General features: G+C 34.1%; 1 protein-coding gene across 1 annotated transcript in view; it reads left to right on the top strand.

Annotated features, from left to right (window-relative positions):
• The window catches only part of LOC138692736 (uncharacterized), a 420,307-nt gene that overhangs the window by 62,456 nt on the left and 333,594 nt on the right, over positions 1-24,257 (top strand). The window lies entirely within an intron of this gene.

Genomic DNA, 24,257 nt, shown 5'->3' with positions numbered 1-24,257 from the left:
TCACAACTAGAACAGCATTTAAAACTGAACTCCATGTGAGAAATGAATAACGTACTCTGTCGAAAAACAAGTTCTTCTTACACAAGTGATGATGGAACCTTCTTCGTCTTATACCAGTGAACTTAATAAAGTTTTGTGCATGGAAAGGTTGCTGTAAACATACCATTGTATAAACTTGGAGTGCCAATGTTTCAAGCATTCCTACGCAAATACTGCAACTTCAATATACTAAATGAATCAACACTCCGGAAAAATTATTTGAACTCCTGCTACACTGACAAAATGGAAAAGATTAGAGCTGAACTTGGTAATTCCTGCCTATGGGTTGCCGTTGACGAGTCAACCGATGACTTGGGTCATTTTATCGGAATCATGTCGCAAATAAATTGGATCCAGAGACTCCGTTCAAGAAGCCTTATTTAATATACTGCAAACCACTGGAACAGACAAATCGTGCTACGATTTCTCGATTCGTCAACAACGGACTTAAGGAGTTAGGGATTAACGAAGAAAAGATGCTGGTACTTACTCAGATGCTGCATCCTATATGCTAAAAACTGCGGTTGCCGTGTCTGTGTTTTACTCAATATGGTTCACTTCACGTGTTTGGCACATGGACTACACCATATTCTGAGATCACAAGAGATAAATTTCCTGAATGGTTTAATTTTAGCAACAAAAACACATTCCGTAAACCTTACTATCTCATGCAGTGCTACAATGAACTGTTATCGGATGTGCCTTTACCTCCACAGCCTGTGATTACTAGGTGGAGAACGTGAATAGAAGCTGTGAACGTCTTTAACGAACATTTCGAGACAGTAAACATTTTCTCCTGAAAGTGCACCATGAGTGCCTTTCTTGATTCGAAGGTAGCTTTATCACAAGTCACTTCATTTGGATTTCAAACACGATTAATAAGCTGGAAATTTGTGGATCTGCCCCCCATGAATCTATGTCGAAAGTGGAAGATGCAACCAATAAACTGAGTATTGTACTGGAAGAAATCGAAGAGTGTGTTTCAGTAAAATGTAATGATGTAGTGAAAAAGATACACAACTTTATCCACTGCATGAAACATATTTAAAGATGGTTGTTTGCAGCTCTCTGAAAATATTGCTCCGAGTATCATTCTTTATCTGAAATACGCGCCAGTTACTTCGTGTGAAGTTCAGAGGTCGTTTTTCATTTGTAAGCATATTCTAACGGACACAAGGCAATCGATAACCGCAGAAAATATATAAAGATATATAAGCCTCCAAACAATAATTAAATTAAGTTAAATAAAATGTGCACCTGTAATTTTTTTCAGTTATTTGCTTATCGGTGTGCAAAGATACATCCAATAAAGCTTAGATTTAAAAATTTTTTTATCTACATATCTTACCATTTTATCTACATATTTATGTACATTATTTCTCATTTTCATACTATATGAAAGCCGGACTCTTATTACGGCCAACTCTGTAGATGAGAAGGTTACCTTTCAAATACATCAATCTTAAACGTAGATTTTGTAGAGAGCTTTGAATGAAAAATAGGTTTATGGCGATCCTAATGGCTGTTGAATTAGCTTGTTACCAGTTGCCTTGGTGAGTTTTATTTGTATGTTTAATACATAATGTACATGTGAAGTGCCTAGTGGAAATATGTAAACCAAAGAAGAGATGATTGGCTTTTCCCTAGAATACTGTATTACGCTGCGGTCAAGCAACTTAGCCTCTCGAAGCGCTTCCTTCCGACATTTCGAAATTTATCAATTAAGTACACAGACACCGGCGTAGCGTGAAAGCTGTTCGCCGCCAGTGATAATGGAAATTCACGCCTCATGGGAAACGTTGCTCCTCTAAATGACATGGCAGGTTTGTTATAAAATGAAATATACATACTTAATTGTTATATCGATGTTTATTTCATATGCTTTCTAAATAGCAGCACAGTCACAATTCCTGTCTTTGTCATTTACGTACAGATTTGGAATTTTTTGCTTCATAACAATTTTCTGTCATTGTTAAAATAGCGATACAACCATAGTTCGTTATTTAAAATCTTTTAGTCTGATGTTAAAACAATCTACTGTATGTCCATAAAATATTATACTAATGCAGTACTGGTGCATACAGTAATATTTAACCACTGGATAAAGAAGAGATTCAATGCTAAGCAAGTTCGCGGAGGTAGAAGTTTCGAAAATCACAACAGACTAGTATACACTATCTACCTCTATTTGAAAAAGCAACGAATAAAAGAATGGTCTGGGTTTGAAAGGATAAAATCAGGAATCAAATCTGTGGTGGCGTTACAGCACATCGAGAGCTAAGGCCGACCAGCTCACTGCTAGACTCTCGTCCACATACCTCAGTAGAGCTCAACTATCATCCGATCATTATTTGGGTAACGTTTGGTTAGCTCGATGATCTCTCCCAGCCGTTATAACCATCTTACGAAACCGGGTTTCGTTATTCACTGTAGCTCCTCAAATTCAGCACGATGTTGGGTGGGTACCGGTGCCATACACTGGCCGAAATTTGTTGAGTAAGTTTATTTCCCTATGAGGATGCGAATCAACTCCGATTCAGTATTGTCAGTCCAAGATATGATGCGGTACACCATAAAGCTACGATTTGAAATGTACAGAGAAGAAATGAATTAAGAAAACTGTATTCTGCTTCATATAACAGAATAATTTATTCAACCGCTGAAAAATACTGTTTATTGGAGCCTAGAAAATACACGCGACAGAGGATAAATCTATGTAGGCCATATAATGTAAATATGTCAATATTAGCAATGAGTAATGTGAGATTTTAATTCTTAACACCATTACTATCTTCACTATTACTTAAAGCAATTATTGGTAAAATATACTCCTCTCACAGTAAATCTGAAGATAATGCTCACCATTCATATAGAACTCTGAAATGGTCTCCTCATCATAAGTGTAATCTGTAGGATCCAAGGAAGAGTCGCTGTTTTTCTGATCAAGAAGTTGGATGAAGTAATAGGCCTATATGACGTCACGTATGTCCGCTCATTACATTGCAAATACGAACAACTGTTTTAATAAAAGTGTGACAATTTAACTTACCTCAATAGGATTAATAGAATACAAAAGGGAGAAGTGTAGTGAATCGATTTAATATCGTATAGTAAGACAATTACAGTAGATAAGTGTAGTAACACCATCATTCGGATATTTAGAGCTGCGTATTAGTTCCTTGTGCAACCTACTTACTTACTTACTTACTTACTTACTTACTTACTTACTTACTTACTTACTTACTGGCTTTTAAGGAACCCGGAGGTTTATTTGGTGAACAACTACCACAGGGTTTAAGATCGATTCTCAGTGTATTCAAAGGTAATTCATGTATTTAAATTTATTATAAATGTTAGTAAAATAAATTAGGTAGACTGAAAAAGAGAGAAGTAGAGGAAAATATGTAAGAAAGGGTGTTCAGTGGAGTAGTGTTGGGTGTGAGAAAGGGGATAGGAGGGTGTCGAGGGCGGCAGCCCCCGATTAAATTAATATTTTGAAGTATTGCTATCGTGCGTGACGTCATATATCGTATCATCGATCTCCTATTGGTTTGGAAAAGCAGGGACTGATTCTCTACAGTGAAATTCTCATTCTGACATGGCTCTAGTCGTCTCAAAGTCAAAATGAAAAGGAATTACAGAAATGCAGATATTAAATTACAAGTCTTATATGCATAAAGTAGAGTATAGTAGTGAGTGTGTGTCGGAGTGAGAAGGAAAACTTTGCTTTTTTATCTTCCTACATGAGAATGTTTGCTTCTATGCCACAGAAGAGGCTTCCAGCCAGTTTCAAGCGTTACGTCTGAAGTGATTCTCATAAGAATGTTTGCTCACATACGTACTGTACGTAGAATCGAACACATAATTGTAGGGAAGGCTTTCGTGCTTTGTGACTGTTTTAGAGAAGTACGTATTCATTTTCCCATTGCTCATTAAAATGGTAATTTTCTGAACGATACTTCGTTGAATTCCATCATTAAACAGTGAATACAAATCCCTTCTACCTTAGCATGTGAATGACACGTGGAGTTAAAGGAGAGATATATGACGTATTCGGGTTTATGACGTATGATACAACTGGCGCCCAGTTCTGCATCCCTGAATTGTAAGACATTAAATTTAAGAACCACTTCCTACTCGCTCGCACTCTTTTTTGTACCCATGCATAGACCATAGGACTTGACTCGTATGGGCATGGTCTTGCTGTTTATCATTGAATGTGTGGCCTAGACAGTCTGTAGCGCTCTCTCTTGATTCACGACTGTTCCTCGCTAATACACAGCAATTCTGCCTGTCTGTTCTGAAGTAACGTAAAAGTTTCGATACTACATACCTTGAAGTTTTTGTTTAATTTATAGCACTCTGTATATACTCTCATGTATTAATCAGTACAAGAGTTTTTATATACCAATTTTTTATATATCCTTAAAGTAAAATCTGAGAGTTGGACCAAGTTCTAAAATATGGTTTGGACTTTTAAAAAATTAATTTCATGTTTTGTAAATTAAAATTACCGTACAGCCTAGTAATAATGGTAAACATTATTTTAAATGAATTTATGAAAAAGAAACAGTCATAGCGAAATCACAAAACACTTCCACATACATAGGGCACATCACGAACTCCAACCACACCTACAGAAACTTAGACACAGACGTGGAAATTCTACATCTCCAACCGAAAAACCAGAAACTAAACACACTAGAACAATACGAAATATACAGACACAAAAACACACCCGCATAAAATCTTCAACACACAACTCAATTTCAGAACATACACACTATTTGACTCAACATTACACTACACAAACGCACCCCCACAGGAACCGGGATCAGAAGGCGCGAAGACTACTCAGATCTGATGATAGTCTCCACGCCGAAACTAGTCAACAAAGTAACCTAGGTAATTAACACGTGAAAGCATATACAGTGTATAACAGCGTTGTTTGTATACCTCCTATATTATTAAACTAACCTTTGAAATTACCTTAAAATTGAAAATATATCAATGAAACTAAATTCATTATGTTTCATGAGTTAAACACGAACACAGGGGCATGAATAAAATTAATTTGCATACACCTATTACTTACATACAAATTTAAAACTACACATTCCGTGAAATTCATGTAGCACTGATGTTTGTACACTTACTCCACGGACAGATGGTAGTTACTTTTAGATGCATAGTAAACACGCATGTAGTTTGCAAAATGTTGTCTTTCAGTGGAGGTCACTTGCTGTTAGTCTGCCATTGAGAACTGTAGACAATGGAGCGTCGTAACGAGCTCAGTTGCGATTTAAAGAAAGTTATTGTTCGCCTGGCTCTGAAGGCTATTTGTATAGGAAAAGAGGTAAAGTAGTGCATAATATACATCTACTGTACAACTCATTGTAGAAAATTTTCGAATTCATGGAACTTGGAATAATTTGGTAAGAAAAACCAAGCAAAATTTGCTAAATGCACGTGACGAGAGATTCATAGTTAATCAAGTTCTCAAAAATCAAGAATAAGTGTTCCACAAATTTGAGTCATGATTGAAGAGTTTTCAAACACGAAGATCAGTAATCAAACTAGCCGACGTTCGTTGTGGGAAAAATGATTACCATGGCAGAAGACACGAAAAAGGCCGTAGATTAGTGAGGCAAATCGAGCTCGAAAATTAGGTTTTGATAAAGAACATGTTGGTAAGGATGAGGAATTTTGGAACAGGGTGATTTGGTTAGATGAGGCGGAGGTAAATCTTTATGGTTCCGATGGCATTCATAGGATATGAAGAAAGCTCAACACAGATAACGACAGAAACAACACATTACCAACAGTGAAATACGAGGGCGGATGCGTACTATTGTGGGGATGTATGTCTGCAAATGGTGTGGGGAATATTGAGTTTAAAGATGGGATTATGGATAAGTATGTGTACAATAACATTTTAAGGTTAAATTTTAGGCAGGGTGCACAAAAAATGGGGATGCCACTTGTGTATATGTTCCAACAAGACAATGACAATAGACGTACTGCTCAAATCAATAAGGATTGGCTCATATGGAACATATCCCTACAACAGCGAACACCTCCTCAATCACCAGACTTAACCCCATCGAACATCTGTTGGAAATTTTGCAAAGGAGTGTCAGAAAGCGGAAGTGTACAACCATAGAGGATTTCAAACGTGTGGTGAGAGAAAAATGGGCTAAAATCAAACCAGAACGGTGTAAAAACTTGGTAAAATGAATAAGAAGGAGATGCCAAGCAGTAATAAAGTCGAAAGATTATGCTACAAGATATTGTTTTTCAAAAGTGTAAATAATCAAAGTGTACAAACAAGACTGTTACATAGAAACTGGACATTTTTTGTTTGTTTTGTTTTGTTTAATGTATAATTCAGAAGCTTATATTTTATTTTCCGTCTTTAATATATTCCAAAATCTATGTGTTCTTTCATATGAAAATAAATTAAATTATATATTTTCATAAGATAAATTAGCGTTTTATTATGAAAATAGAACTGTACAAACAACACTGTTGTATAGTGTATATACTTTATATACCGAAGTGATATAGTGTTAAAAGTTATGTAATCAAAATATATATTAAATAATAGTTCACAGTGGCGTGTTGTTATTGCCTATAACTGTATAACTGTGTTACTGTTTGTTTTCGATTCTTACAGCTTATCCCGTCAAGTTGAATGTTATACTGTGAGTACGCATAATAGCGACTGTATTTAGTGAGTAGCTTAAGAGTCTCGTCCGTCCATTATGTCGTGAAAATAAAAACGAGCACTCTTGAGAAAATTACACTTTACACTTTCTATAGCATCTGGAAAAGCTGTTTCCATGCGAGAACTGCCGTCATGTAATATTTAAGGAAACGACAGACTAGTGGAATTCTTTTCTGACGAGAGTATTCTTCACACATTTATTCTATTCTCTCTTGCCGTCGATATGTTTGATATCATTCTTCTAACCTCTAGAGTAGAGTGGAAATACTGTAAAGACCTTCACAGTAGATAACGCTGAATTAAGTGGGTAGCCATCCCTTTACTCTGCTCATTGTATTTTTATATGTTTCAACACATCTGAACATGTGATACCAAGTCGGTCTAAGCCCAACATGATTATGCAAGTATTGATAATTATTTATAGATGAGAAAAAATGAAAAATATTTCGAATAACACTATGTGATGATGTATGGAATAAAAGAAAAAAACATTTTGATAAGCTAGCACACAGTGTATGATTCCATTAAAATAATATATACCCATAAATGGTTTGTACTGTAGAAAATAATTTAGAGTAGGTTTTAAATGCACGAATTATTCGGTGAGTAGCAGTATGCTGTATAAAATGCCAAATTGTTCTCGTATGACTTACAGCAGGCCTACTATTCACCCAATATGAGTAATAAAATTCACAAGTGTATCGTGAATTATAATTTTAATACATCCTCATTAAAAATTACAAGTATCAGATCAAGTGACCTGTGAAGCAAGGGCAAAATCAAGTTTAATATAAGTTTTGTAACCTGCTACAGAGTGACTACCGATCCGTATTTACTTATCATACCAACAATGTGATTATAGGCTTATTTGATTGCACATGTTGCATCAGAATGATAATTAATCAACTTTGTACATATTATATTGTTAATAATATTGCTATTGCAATCCCATTTTCACTTTATGTTCGTTTATCGTAATCTTTGCAAACAAGACGAAGACCATGTCGTAGGAAGAAAAGTAAAGAAGGTAAACTTGCGAATTCTAAATGAGGCAGTAAAACAAGTGGACTGCTTCTAATATTTGGGATGTACAGTTGTCAAAAAAAAGTGATCGCACTCGTGAATAGTAAATGTATTATGTACAGCTGTAAAAAGAAAATGACAACACTTGTGAACACCGAATATATTGTAAGTCCACTTCGGGTGATGGTGATGTTACATGATGCATGCGCATATAGAATCGTACTTGTAGTAGTTTCAGGACTACTGTGTTTAAGAAGGAGTTATTCGATATCTGCGTCTCGTAGAGCAGCGGTAGAGTACTACCTTACTGTTAGTGATTCGAAGGTTGTGAGTTTGATCCTTGTTAAAGTTATTATTTTATTTTGTTATCGTTTGTTAGCGATATAATTAATATTCAAGTTATCGTTTATATTTTGTTATTGTTCTTTAGCGATATAAATAATATTCAAGTTATCATTTATACTCTGTTATCGTTTTATATAGATATAAATAACTTAAATTTAATGTTAGGTTCGGAGTAGTACAACTACATAATACTAGTGTAGTTTTTTCTTCTTATATTATTGCATTATACTATCCTGTAACACAATAAAATAAAAAGAAATGACGAGGATTTGAACCTGAGACATTGACATTTAAATTCCGAGGTTTTTTTGACTGAGCTACGGGGCACAAGTAAAGAAACATATGCGGAAAAATTGGCCAAATCCCCCTCCAAGACGTGATGATGATTTATGGAGGTTCATCCAGGATGTCTGGGATCCCGTGGCTGAGAACAGTCGTTATTTGGAATGACTAGTCGATTCCATGCCCACTCGACTGCGAGATATGATCGAGATGAGAGGAAGATGACTAAATACTGAATCGTGGCTTACACGCCAGTAAGTTTGTTTTGTTTATGCGACGAAAGATAGTTTTGTTGAGAATAAAAGCTTTCTTTCATTCCATTTGCAGCCATAATGTCATAATAAATAACGATAAAATCATGGCATAATACATTTATGAACCTGATTTTAATTTAAAGAAACAAATATCAAGAGTCCTTCAATAACTGTCTATTAAAAATTACAAAATATTACATAGGTTACATGAACATATTCTGACTAGCGCTTTCGCTATAATAATAGCATCTTCAGGTCAGACTTTTGCGATGTTATGCTTTTCATATAAAGACATGGATAGACAAGTAACGTCGAAAAGTGTTAAAGTACATGACGTAAATATATAAAAATACAATGATAAGAGAAATAAAAAGACTTATGAACAGTCTGAAATATATAATATATATACTCGTATATGGTAGTAAAACCTTCATGAGGTCTCAAAAAATTAATACATAAAAGTATTTGACATGTGTGCAGGTGATAGATCACAGTTTGGTAAAAAATATGCAGCTTAAAATAGCGACACAAACAATAAAAAGAATAAATTAAAATATTGCTTTGGATCAGTCACCACGACGTAGCAGCACATTGTAAAATCTGCAAAAATCAATAATAAGTATTTAGTGAGGGATCTGTGTAGAACCAGAAAAAGAAGTGAATTGACGATAAAATACTTACAAGGTCTTTGGTCTTGGCGTAATAAAAGAAAATGATGTTGTCTGGTCTGTGGCGTGGTGGTGACTGGTGCAATGACACGGTATGAGAGACACGTCATGACGTAAGTGGAGGGGGGTACGTGCCGCAGTGAGAAGAGTTTCAATTGGCTAATTTAAATAAGGAGTTACCGGAACTAGGTAATTGTTCATTAATTAATGAAACTGTATTACTAAGCGATTTAGCTATGTAAAATTCTTCAGCAACTAAATTAAAAGTTCCATTACTGATGGGTTTTAAAATCTGTAAAGCGTCGGACATATTTTGAAGCTCGTGGCCGTTCTCAATCAAATGGGTTGCGAATTTGGATTTATTACGATTGTGACGAAAATCTGCTTTATGTTCAGAATATCTAGTCCTAAAATTCCTTTTGGTTTGGCCAATATACTTTTTTGGGCAATTCTTACAATGCAGCATGTACACTCCACCACTGGCATATTTATCAAAGTTACAAATATTGTTTGAAATAACATTATTAAGTTTATTACCTGTTCTAAAAGAGACCTTTACATTTTCTTTTTTGAAAAAATTATGCAACTTGTATGATACATTATTATAAAAAGACATTGTGTTCCAATATTTAGATTTTTTAGTATCAGTAAAGGGCGTAAGCGTAATACTGAATTCTTGTGTAAATGAGACTTTCTTTTAGAAAGAAGTTTATCTATCAATTTTTTGTTGAATCCATTTTCTATTGCAAGTCCTACTATATATTTATATTCTTTTAAATAATTTTTCTTGGAAAGAGGGACATACAGCAATCTATCAATTAAGAAAACGAAAGTACTATGCTTATGAGACTGGGGATGGCTGGATTGACAGTGAATAGTATGGGTAGTGTTTGTGGGTTTTCTAAAGATATCATAATCAAAACTTTTATGTTTTCTGATAATTTTCAAGTCTAAGAAATTTATAGATTTGTTACATTCAACTTCTATGGTGAATTTTAAGTTAGGATGTAAACTATTGAAAGATTGCAAGATACCTTCATGGGTGTCAGCATGACTCTCAAAAACTAACAAGGTGTCATCAACATATCTATTGTAAGAAATGATGTTGTGTTTAGCAGCAAGTTTTTCAATATGTTTGTCTTCCAAGCTCTGTAGAAATACGTCGGCTAAAAAACCGGAAAGAGAGTCACCCATTGCTACACCTCGAGTTTGTAAGAAATATTTATTGTCGAAACGGAAGTAATTTTGTTTAGTGCAAACAGAAAGCAACTGCATTAGTTGATTGATGATTTTTTCTTCGGTGTTAAGTTTGCGCAATTTCTCTGAAATTATCTTTAAAGTTTCATCAAGTGGGATATTGGTATATAAATTTTTGATGTCCAAAGAGACAAATTTAGTGGATTTATTAATACTTAAACGTTGCAATCTTTCAATAAGTTGTCGGGAATTATTCAATGAATACCTATTATCCATCTTAAGTATTTCTTTCAAATATTTCAACAAAAATGTATTAATTTTGTGGTTAGGTGAATTTACGCTATTGACAACCGGACGCATAGATAAATCCTTTTTATGGGTTTTTGGTAAAGCTTTGAGGGTTGGTAGACTAGGATTTTTAGCAATATATTTGTGTGCATCTCTCTCATTTATGATATCCGGAGCAGATTTTATGGGTGATTTTATAGATTTCTGGAGTTTATCAATGGGGTTAGAATTAATTTCTTCGATATTATATTTAGCGATGAATTCATATGTTTTATTAACGTAATCAGGTTTTTCCATGATCACAACGGCATTGCCCTTATCAGCTTTAGTGTGGACCAAATTATTATGTTTCAGTTTTTTATTAAGTGCAGTAATTTTCTGATGGATTAATTTGGCTTCTTTAAATTGTCGTTCTGTATTACGATCATTTTGGAAATTCTGAATAATCTTAGAGGTGTGGTATCTCAGATAATCTTTACAATTATGTTCACAATTTTGAATAACATGTTCAGTCTCTATGATCAAATTATCAATAGTATTGTCCAAATAGTGTGGAGGGTAATTAAACTTGTAACCTTTGTTAAGAATGTCCAATTCATCAGTAGAGAAAGCTACATTGGAAAGATTAATGGTTCTTTGTGCCGTATGGGTATTCACATTGTGAACAACTTCATTTTGTTTTAACAACGAATCCAGCTTATTACGTAAAACGTCATGCTTTTTTGCCATAATGATCTCAAGTTTTTCAGAAAGGTGGTATTGAATAAGGTCCCATATGGATCCAAAATATTGTGCAGCTGCAAGGTGTGTTTGATATAGCTTTCTATTCAAGTACTCTTTCTTACGATATAAGAATTTAATTTCATTATTAATACGTAATATTTGTGCTTGCTCTTTTGTTCTTTTAGAAGCAAAGTTGTTAGCTTTTATATGAATAGTAGCATATTTAGGAATCACCCTGTGAGCTAAACATTGTTTGTTAAACTTAATATTTGCTATTGTATTATATAATTTAGTCTTGAGATATAACTGTAGAATATATTTACGGAAAAAAGCAATAAAAGAGAAATTTAGGAGTGAATCGAAGAGAAAGTGATAAGTACGTAAATAAATAGAGAATAGCGTAATAGGGAAATAGCCTAATAGGTGATGTAAGTGTTGTAAAATAGTGAAAGTGGAAATGTAGACAAATAATTTAAGAGAAAATAGATGGAAATAAATGATTAAGAGTAGGTAGATTTGAGAATAGATCATGAAAAATAAAATAAATAAATGATATAAATTATTAAGGAAAAAAATATTCCAAATTAAATACAAAAGCGAGAAATGGAAGAGAGACAGTCTAGGTGTGAGAAAATAGAAGAGGAAGATAGGGAAGGATAGATAGTAATCCAGTTAATACAAAAGAATAGGAAGTAATCAGGAAATACTTGGAAAATGAATATATTAACATAAGAGAATGCTTTTTTTTTTTTTTTACATTAAAGGGATGGTGAATCGAAAAGCAGAAATGTTAAGGTTCACTGTAACTATGAGTTGTAAAGTTGGCTGACAAATAAATATCAATATCAATACGAATATCAAATAATATAGTTTACGTTCTGTATATAATTGGTATGTTATATGTTCATTAATTAATTGTCTAAGCATGAGCCTTGGGACTGAAGGCGGATGATCTATGGCGAGTCCTTGGCATCAACCCCTTTGATTTGATTACCCCCCTTTGATTTGATTACCTGGTTGGGTTTTTCCGAGATTTTCCCCAACCAAAAGGCAAATGCCGGGTAATATTTTTGCGAATCCTCGGACCTCACCTCATCTCACTGCATCTCGCCAAAATATCGTAAAAAATTGCAAAAAATTGTAAAAATTTTAGAAAATTACTAAATTATAAAACTATAACAATTTGTAAAAATTGTAATTGTAATAGTGTAAAATTTTGACTTGTTTCACATCTTAAAGCTTCATTGCTCATGTAAGATCTATGGAATAAAATAAATGAATGAATGAAATGAATGAATGAAATGAATGAATGAATAATGTCATCATAATCATCACTGAATCACCGCTAAAGGGATTGTTACTCGCTCATTTCACTTTTCGAACAAATATTCAAAGTAAAGAAACTTTTTATCTCACTATTATACATTATTTATTAACTGGTTGTTTATTATTTAAAGATGTAAGATTATTTGCAGAAGAGATCCCTCTTGAAGCATAATATATTACTTGAATTGAATTTCGGGATGGGGCACTATGACCCAGCACTGCGATCTAGAAGATCTTTTGCGCTTACCCTCAACATGCGCCTCGCCAGACTGAAAATTCTATGGAATTATAACGGACTAATGTTGATATATAATTATTATGAAAAAACGGGAGAACTCAGACAGAAACTCCAACTGCGACCATGTCCAACATAAGTGTCACTATGAGCTTTTTAAATGATTAGACCGGGGTTCGAAACCGGACTGCCTACGTTGATAGCTTAAAGTCTGATCACTTATCCACTTACTACACGTGTGACATTTGAGGAAGATGGATAGGATATTAAAATTATATTTGTTTGTCTTCTGTAACATATCGACAGTGTGTCTTACGCATTAGTAGAGCGTTTTAATGTATTCAGGTCGCTGTTTGAATGTTATTGAATTTCGTCATCCTACACTTTTTCTTCTCTACTCCAAGCCTTGGGGGTCTTTCTGCTTACATTATTGGTTGTAAGATTAAGAGCCCACGTATTACTTAATGTTCCATTCTGCCGTACATATCGTGGGCGAATGATTATCAAGATTATATCTTACAATTTATTATTAAAATGGAGGACAAGTAGATATTCTAATACATCAAAGGACAAGTCGAGAGAAAGAGAAGGACAATCCTGGAAGACTTGAGTACAGTAGGTGTGCTGAGCCGGAAAAGGGCTAGTCTCAAACTTCAAGTCGAGAAAAGAAAAAGGAGGAAGAAGAAGAAAATTTAAAATAACTTAAATTGAAATACAATAGAACCCGAATAATCGGAACTAATTGGGATCGGGGGTAGTTCGGATTGTAAATTCGTTCGGATTATCAGGTGTATGAAATTACTCTGCCTGAACTTAAAAAGCACATTGTATACTACTATAAATATAAAAAGGTGGTAGAAATCATTCTCTTTCTTTCTTTCTTTCTTTCTTTCTTTCTTTCTTTCTTTCTTTCCTTCTTTCTTTCTTCTTTCTTTCTTTTTTTCTTCTTTATTTATTTCTTTCTTTCTTACTGTGCTTATCATTTCTTTTCATCCGATTTACACACTACTGCGGGTAGAGGAAGGAGTTTCATTCGATCTTCTTTTACAGTATTCCCTCGTTTGTTTGTGATTTCCGGTATTGTACGTACTACATCTGGAAATGCATTCGGATCATCGGATGTTAGGACTATAATTGAGGTTCGGATTACCGAATTTCTGCTATATAGGGCTTTCATTTCAAAACTTTCCAGTCTAAATAACTAATTATTTAAATTGAATTTAATTAAAAAAACACGTCAATTTAGATATTGAGAAGGAAGTCTGAAACTAGACTTAATTGCATTTTAGATTTCAACCCCCATCAAATGGCATCCCTATATTTTTATACTTATATTTATTTATTTATTTTATTTATTTATTTATTTCATCAATCTTTGTTCACGTCATGGCGGATTAGATGTAGTTTTTTTATACTTATATATGAAAGACTATTCAATTGTTTATACATTTCATTCATTTGTTTTTTGCATCTTTTGTTTTATATCGTCGTCAGGCAACCTGTAGTTTTGTTATTATCAGTTGATTGTAGGATGAAAACACAGATTATTTTGTGTAATTTCCTAAATTGATCAATAAGGATGATTTATGTTCTCTCTTGAAGGATATACAACAGAGCCATCTATATACAAAGCCAGAGCATTGAGTCGGCAACACTGTAATCAACTGTCAAGCGGAGGCCTGCGATACAAAAGCACGTGTTTGTGTTAATGTTGATTTTCAATGTAAATAAATGTTATAACAAGTGTGTCCATGAAATTATGTTCGCGTTCGTACCAAACGTTCATTGTTTATGTATTATAAACCAATTGCGTATTGGCAATAAAAGCAAGACACTAAATAAAAATAAAATGGTAGCAGTCTTTGGAAATTTTTACGGTTAATGATGACAAAGTCATTGACAATTCTTCCAGATATTTAATATTGTATAAATTATATTTTTTTAGTCTTACTTGTGGTTTGTGGTGTATCAGAATTCTAGCCAAATTGTTGGATTTCGCCTCCTCTATATTTAAAGTTACGCCGTTGATTTTAAAGTTCATTGTAAACAGCTGTTTTGTGATCCCATAAATGTTCGGAATGCCTACTATACGTTAGAACTACCTATAATTTGTAGATGCTAATACTCGCTTTATTGGTTTTCAAGGTTTGTTTATTAATATTATTTTTATAATAAATTAGTTATAAACATGTTTCGTTTCACTTAGTATTTACAGGATTTAAAGTTCACTGAGTTTACGCTAATTGGCACTTACTTAATAGATAGTGATGTGTTTTGTTACGTATTATGTTAAAGTTATGTTTCTGAATTTTTTCATAGATCTTTATACTTGGCCTAGCTGTATTTACATCCTCATACTTTATTATAATATTTCAGTAGTTTACTCTGTTTATATTTTGATTTTATTTGCATAATTTACATTCTTAGCTTGTTTTATGTAGTTAATTTTATTTAAAATTATATTTTAAAACGGTTATAATAAATAATTCAGGATAAGAGTATTGATACGTTGACCGACCAGGTTCAAACTACAACTAGCTTCCTAGGCATCTGAAATATATTTTGCAGAAAAGCAAGACAGATAATCACATGTGTTTGATATTCTAGACATTTCACGTCAGAGGTGAAACAACATAAAGCGGCAAAACATTGTCAATTTTCTAGCTACATAATGGTAAATTGATTGAAATAGGGTAATGCGAAATTACGTCGTTATTTTATTTATTTTTGGTACAAGTAACATTTCTTTAAGTATTTATTTATTTTCCCTTGTACCTTCAATAAAAAGCATGTATGCTTGTAATTTTTTAAGTTATGAGTGGCTGTATGCATGTACTTACGCGGTATTCTGAAACTCAAATAAAATACCATTTCGGATTCCGTAATAAATTACGTACATCAATACAATGAATCGAAAACCTATATTACGTTTTGTGATTAAATGCACGGTTAATTAGAAAATTAGGTTTGAAGTTTCAGCAATCTGACAACATCGCCGTGAACACACGCTGCTCGTGATACAGATGTAAGAGGTCAACGAACTCCGTAACTCGGCTAGATGAGCTGGCGCTGTGGTGCAACCAACTCGTAGCGTGAAATTGCTTGAATTGAGAAGTTGTTAAAATTAAATTTACACGAAAGCCGTCCACAATTTTTAAATACGCCAGAGGGGTAATTATTCTTTATTAGTTTCCCTATCTATATGGACAAAAATCACGATCCTACTCGCAATAGTTACCGAATAAGAGGTTCTTAAACATTTGAGAAAAAACTATTAACTTTCCACTAATATGACATTATAGTGTTTTGTTACATACAACATGAGCTATTCGCAAGGCTATTTCACTTCCACTCTGTATATTGTTACATATGAGCCATGACTAAAGATTTCATGCGAGATGTATATGAAAACTTGCGTCTATAAAACAAAAGTACTTTTCGGCGTCACATTACATTTGAGGTGACGATCCGCCCGTAGCAATTCTGAGAACTAATTTTTATCTCGAAGACAAATAAATATTTCATTCCAATGCAGTTTACATATTACAGTGAAAAATAAAAATATCTTCCACTTTAAAATGTAATATTCAACTTAATAAATCATTGCCGTGTTAAGGGAGTACTAAGTTAATTTCTTCACCTTTATACACTGTATCTATTATGTCTTTCTTTTCTAATATCTTTGACACCGTCTGCTGGGACAGATTATACGAATAATTCTGTATATATGATATTAAATTACGTACGTAATATTGGGAAACTTTAAGATAAAATGCTTCCAATGAAAGCCAGGAATCGAACCTGGTTTCGCGGAATGATAATCTTGCGCTCTAGCATTGATTTACTGGTGAAATATGAATTGATTTTCCTGGTTGTTAAGTAATATTTCCTCTTACGACAGATGTGCTGTCGCGCCGTATGGGCTCCATTTATCTGTGTTTAACTTCACTTTGGATATTATGTTTTACTTTCCACCTATGAGTCATTTTTTATGGGAGTCGGTTTTCCTTTGGCCTCTTATTAGGTAAGATTACACAAGTATATTCTGAGCCAAAAAATTTAGACTGTTACGTGCGACTTATTCTTAGGGTAATTTTTATTATTAGAAAACTTTTATTATATAATATTGTATATTTTTCCTCCATAGCCATTGTAACACCTCACGTTTACATTACTCTTTTTACATTTTTTCCTTCTACTGTATTGATTTTTCCGTGACCTTTGCTGGCATTTCCAGTAAGCCAGAAAGTAACAGCATTGTAAGCCTTTATAATGCTAAAGATTTATACCTATCATGGGCTTAGAAATATTTAGCAAGTCTCAAGTGAGTGTGGTTAAACTTATATCATGTATGTATGTATGTATGTATGCATGCATGTATGTATGCATGCATGTATGTATGTATGTATGTATGTATGTATATGTATGTATGTATGTATGTATGTATGTATGTATGCACTGTATGTATGTATGTATATATGTATGTATGTAAAGTATATACTGTATGTATGTATGTACAGTATGTACTGTATGTATGTATGTATGTATGTATGTATGTATGTATGTATGTATGTATATGCGTGTGTACGTACAGTACGTATGTGAACTTATATACAGGAGTCCATACCTGTGGAGTAACGGTTAGCGCGAAACCAGGTGGCCCGGGTTCTATTCCCGGTACGGACAAGTTACCTGGTTGAGGTTTTTTTCGTTGTTTTCCCTCAACCCATTATGAGCAAATGCTTGGTAACTTTCGGTGCTGGACCCCGGACTCATTTCACCGGCATTATTACCTTCATCTCATTCAGACGCTAAATAACCTAAGCTGTTGATAAAGCGTCGTAAAATAACCTACTAAAAAAATAAAATATATACAGGAGCGCAATCAACTGATTCTGTACAGATTGCTGTGCACTTAACTGCGGAATCCCGGCCATTAGTCACTCAGGTGAGTGCGCTCCTTGTATAATGGCAGTGGACTTGAAATATAAATGTCAACGTATATGCCCAACTTGAAGTCAGGCCACAAAATGGAAACACTGTAGGAGGAGACTTCGGTCCGGTGCTGGGGATTGAATTCGGCGTAGCTCAGTGGTCAGAGCGCTTAGTACGTAGAACGAAGGACCCGGGTTCGATCCCCGGCGCCGGAGCGAATTTTTCTCCTCAAATATCAATTAAAACTTGATGAGTTTTGCTATCAGATGGCATTGCAACCAGCTTCGTTTTTTATTTTCTAAATAAATAAAAAACTATAAGTTTACAAAGTTGTATAGTTCCATTCGCCATAGCCAATAAACAGTGGAAGATCCATGAGTCAAAGTTCTTTAGAAATAATTCGAACATTCACCCCAAAATTGCGAATGTTTTAACTCCGGATGCCTTTGCAGTGTTCCGTGAGTCTCGCCCGATATTACTGATTCCAAACCTTCTCCACAGCAACATATTTTATATTAAATAACCGAATGGTTACAATTTAGGCATACATGTTGGAGATTCGTACAATTGTAATTGTAATTCTGATAATTGTACAGACCGGAACAAAAATTGTGTAATTATATTTATTATATGTCTTTGGTGCATCCTGGAAGTTTCTTGCGAGCTATCACAGATCTTTAAGTTGTAACTGTGATTTTCGTATAATTGAGAAGAGAAAGAGGGTCTGTAAGTCATACATTCCCAGTGATTTGCGGTACATTGCCAGAACTGTTCGAATTTTGAAACTTTTCAAGATCGTGGGGATGAAGGCAGATACTTTCTTTGACCTGAAATATGCCGCGGACTCCGTGTTAATACCACAAAGTGAGAGGTTTCGAAACTGAGCATGATTAGTGTATTCATAGTTCCCCAGAAAGTTCGTACCAAGAAAACTTTTTGTAATGTAAAGAAATGGAAGGTAATAAACATTATGAAGAAAAGAAGACACGCATCTATTGTAGGAGACACTTATGTTCACATTCTCCCAAAACCAATAGTGCCTAGTGCAGAGAGTACCATTTTTACCGATCTACGCAAATGTGTTTTATGAAGAACTTTGCAGACATTGAGCATCTCAACGTCATCATGAACTACAGTATGATATTTTAATGTTTCTGAGTTTACCTGACTATATACTATCACTCTTTTTTGTTTGGATGTTGTAATACCTCTTTAAAAATGTGGCACTTGGAACATTATAAGTGAAAGCTATAAGGACTTGGAACTTTCTATAATGTTTACTGTGTTATATATTATAATCAGAGCCCGGAATTTCAGTGCCAAATGTTAATATTATTCCTCGCTATAGTTTATAAATGTAGAAGCCATGCCCTCACTTCAGTATTTTTTTCTTGCTATCGTTAAAGGTCTTTAATCCTCTTAACCACCACTTACAAACTAGCACACCATTTGCAAGCTCCATTGCCCAGTCATTGTGACTCTTTTATCTATTGTTACATATCGAACTCTCGTGAACTAGGCTTAAAACCCTCCTCACGGGCACTACAGCTATTCATCTACACTTAGTGTCATTCTTAACTTTTAGCACCTAAAATTCCGGGCTCTAATAAATAGAAATTATTCATACTGTACATTTAAAATTAAAATGGATACGTATTCTTCACAATTTTATAATTTACTTACTTACTTACAAATGGCTTTTAAGGAACCCGAAGGTGCATTGCCGCCCTCACATAAGCCCGCCAACGGTCTCTATCCTGTGCATCATATCCCATCTCCCTCAAATCCATTTCAATATTGTCCTTCCATCTAAGTCTCGGTCTCCACAGAGGTCTTTTTCCCTCCGGTCTCCCAACTGACACTCTGTATGCATTTCTGGATTCGCCCATACGTGCTACATGCCCTGCTCATCTCAAACGTCTGGATTTAATGTTCCTAATTATGTCAGGTGAAGAATACAATGCGTGCAGTTCTACGTTGTGTAACTTTCTCCACTCTCATGTAACTTCATCCCTCTTAGCCCCAAATATCTTCCTAAGAACCTTATTCTCAAACACTCTTAATCTCTGTTCCTCTCTCAAAGTGAGAGTGAAAGTTTCACAACCATACAGAACCAACTTTGTAATTAGTTTGAAAAATAAACATGACAACAGAACTGGGAAATTCTATAATAATATATAAAATCAATAAAATAGTTGAATGATCACGTTATTATATTTATTAAAACCATAAAAACAAAACAGGCAAATTTCGGAGCTGCTGCAGTAAGTTTTTAATAAATTTTAATATAATAACGTGATCATATAACTGTTTTATTGATTTTATTATTATTATAGATTTGAATTAATGACTACTGTACATTTACTAACCATAGAATTTCTCAATATCGTAGAACTGGGAAAGTTTTTACTGTTTCCTGTAAAGTTTTCTGAATGGCACATAGGATCTTTGTCATTTCCACTTTTCATATTCACTAACGGTAAAAAGTTTTCGATCACCTGTCACAACTATGAATTTGTGGTTAAAACAGAGATTTCGTTTTGAATATTGTATCATATCATAATGCTAGAGAGAGAGAAAATATTTATTTTGTTGGTCTATTTAGTTTGTATATCGAAATAAAGTATATAGTTGTTTTCATAGCTGATCGAAAAATTTTGACCAGTAGTGTATATTATATATATGTGATATAAATCAAATAGTTATTTGTTCGATTTCAGATTGGGTCATATATTACTCCTCTAACCAAACCCTTCGTGCCTCAGTATGGCTCTTGGGCTTCACTCAGACTCTAACAGAAAAGAATACAGAGGTGACTCTTTGACGAGGAAAAGTTACATTTATGACTGATATTCGTACTGTAATCCAGTGCCGAATTAGTCTTGTGAAGTGGGAACCCTAATGTGTAAGACCGTGCAAATATGTTTTGACTTAGGGTGTTGAGACAATGGCATCTACAAAAAAGACAAATTAATAGGTACAGACTGCAGAGATGAGATTTCTGAGAGGAGTCAAAAAACAAGAACGAATAAAATCAAAATAGAGAAGTAGTATTAGTAGTAGTAGAGAAGTTACAGCAATCTTTAGAAAAGCAACGATTGAGATGGTTTAGTCATGTGGAAAGGATGGATGATGACAGATTGCACAAAAAAGCGCAGGAATCGATAGAAAGAAGAAAGAGCCCGATAGGAAGACCAAGAAGTAGATGCCTGGGTTAGGTTAGAGGATATCAGAAGAAGAGTAGAAGGCATGAAAAGATGGTACTCAATTGTGGAAGGGTAGGGAACGGGGAAAGACATATTCTACGTCAAAAGAAATACAAGAACGGTTTGGAATCAATTTTCAGAATACTGCATTAAAAATGATTATGAGATTCAAGAAAAATCGAGCAATGAATCAATTGCTTTTATACTATTAATAAAATGAAAGTGCTGCAACTACTTCAGAAGTCCACATCTGTGGAGTAACGGCTAGCGCGTCTGACAGTGAACCCAGGTGGCCCGGGTTCGATTCCAGGTTGGGACAAGTTACCTATTTGAGGTTTTTTCCGGAGTTTTCCCTCAACCCAATATGAACAAATGCTAGGTAACTTTCGGTGCTGGACCCCGGACTCATTTCACCGGCATTATCACCTTCATCTCATTCAGACTCTAAATAACCTAAAATGTTGATAAAGCATCGTAAAATAAGCTACTACTATCTCACTACTTCAGAATAATGTTATAACCTGAAAAATTTGTCTGATATTTATGTTTCATTAATCATAATATATGCAGCTATTGTCAAATATTTACCTATGCATTTTATATTGCAGTAGGTCTAAGCAGTTCTGGCCAGTTAAATATAATGTTATATTAATAAATTATATATATTACTTATAATAAAAATATAGTATGTTTATTAATTATACATTTTGTTATTCGAGATGTAGTGCTAATGAAAAGCAATCAACGTTTTGATTCTTCAAATATGTAGGGTAGAAGGGATGTAAGTGCAAATATTTTGATATTTACTTAAGAGAAATGCATGTAAACCACGCCCTATTTACTTTTCCCCTTGCTCTAATAGTTTTGCATAAATTTGTCACGTATTGTACGCTCATATGCTTTATGAATGACCGTACTATGAAACTCCTGTCATTTTGGACTATACGTACGTCTTTCGAGCACATGTACTGCAGCATTTGTTAGTTAAGTGTCATTAACCGTGCAGCCAGGCAATAGTAACGAAAAAAAATTGTCTGAAAGTATTAACGAACCTAAAAACATGATATTTTATGTCTAAAAATAACATCGAATATTGAGAATTTCTTCACATATGCCTAATGTGCTTCAGTTGACTGTACCCGATTACCTCTGAATGTTTGCAACCTTCTGTGTCTATTATCCACTTATCCAGTACAGTCTGGTAGCTGTTATTGTTATTGTCAGGCACAGTCAGGTAGCTGTCAGATCACCAACGAGCATTCTGGTCAGGCACTTAGAGAAGAAGAAGAAGAAGAAGAAGAAGAAGAAGAAGAAGAAGGAGAAGAAGAAAAGAAGAAAATGATGATGAAGAAGAAGAATGAGAGTACAAAAGCAATATCAATATCTTCACTGGTTCATGTTCTTTAATGTCGTGATTTCCTTCAATATAGGTCTCTAAAATATTATTTGAAGTCATCGCTTCATTTCTTTTCAATTTTGTGGTGCTATATTATTCATAGTGACTTTGTAAAATGTTTATTGTAGGAAGAACAATTGCTAAGCAGTAGCGACAAAACTAAATTAATGGTTTAAAAAGATAATTTTACAACAATTTAGTTTTATAGCTGTGTTTGCCTGTATTTTAACTGATACTCATACTGCATTTCTGAACAATATAATAGGCCCATCCAAGCGACCTATGTGCGAGGGTAGTTCTCAGTTCGTGCCCCTCCCTTAACCCAGATATGCCTGAAATATTTTTTTGCAATTTTTCTGTATTTTTCAAATCTCATTTAATGCAGTATATAACTGAAGTATTTGTATGGTGTCGAAACATTCTAGTTGTAACTGGTTGAGCTAGAAATAGGTGTCCTTTTAAAAGGACATTAGGTACAGTATATGAGCATACATTTTGAGGAATAATTGTATACTATGCTTACATGAAAGGACACAATTTAATTGTTGTAATGTACAATTATTGTTATTATTATTATTATTATTATTACTATTATAATTATTAACAAATTATTACATTGTTATTTTATTATAGTTTATTATTACTACTAATATTATTCTGAAGTATGATGCACTGTGGCTAAATTCGTTTTAACTCTGGAATGTTTTCGTCATTGAATAGTACCGTATTGCTATTGATACGTAAAAATAAGTAATAGGCGAAAAGTCTGTTGAAGTTTCGAGGAGGAGGTTATATTGGGAGAGAAGTGACGATACGTACCCATATAATGAAGCAATTGCTGTGGCAATGTCGAAAGACAGGTTTCAGTTCATTTTCTAAAATCTACATTGTTATGACAATGACAATTTAGATTGAAAATAAGACCTCTTCCAAAAATACTAAATGAAAAACAATAGAAACTTATGTCCGTTCAATACCTCCCTCCAGAACGTCACCAGTACTCCACTTGTAAACAGATCTTGCTGTGCAAATCTGGCTTTCAGGTATATCTCCCTGTGAAGCAGACTTGAATAATTTCAAAGGAAAAATTGTTCCGGAGCCGGGAATCGATCCCGGGACCTTTGGCTTAGCGCTCCAACGCTCTGTCGACTAGCTACTCAGCAACTACACCCGACACTGTCTCAACTTTTCCCTTCATATCCACACAATTCAGTGGGCTGACAAGACGCCAGAAACCCAATGTTTCTGTGTGGCATTTGTAGGCTGCGTTGTAGTGATATGTCTGTATTTGAGATGAAATTTCGCCCTAGCATAATTTTCAAACGTAGATAGCATTTCAAGCAGGGAAAATCCACTAAAATTGAAAAAGCGAAACAATTTCAAAATATATGGGGATATGCCTACTGTCCTTTTAAAAGGACACACAAGTTTTCGTCATTGTCATGTCGCAATGAATAGATATTTCGAACATATTGTGGTTTCACGTTATATTTATGTTTATTAGGAGTCATTTGATCTACAACAATTTGTAAAATAATTCCGAACTGTAAAAATATTTAACATTCTTATCTGATTTGCGTCTCGGATGCCGTAGCTGAAATAAACGAACAATT

The sequence above is a fragment of the Periplaneta americana genome, chromosome 17 (genome assembly GCF_040183065.1).
Source record: "Periplaneta americana isolate PAMFEO1 chromosome 17, P.americana_PAMFEO1_priV1, whole genome shotgun sequence".
Taxonomy (NCBI): Eukaryota; Metazoa; Arthropoda; class Insecta; order Blattodea; family Blattidae; genus Periplaneta; species Periplaneta americana.
The sequence above is the reverse complement of the archived record's forward strand: the minus strand, read 5'-3'. Positions and strand labels throughout refer to the sequence as shown.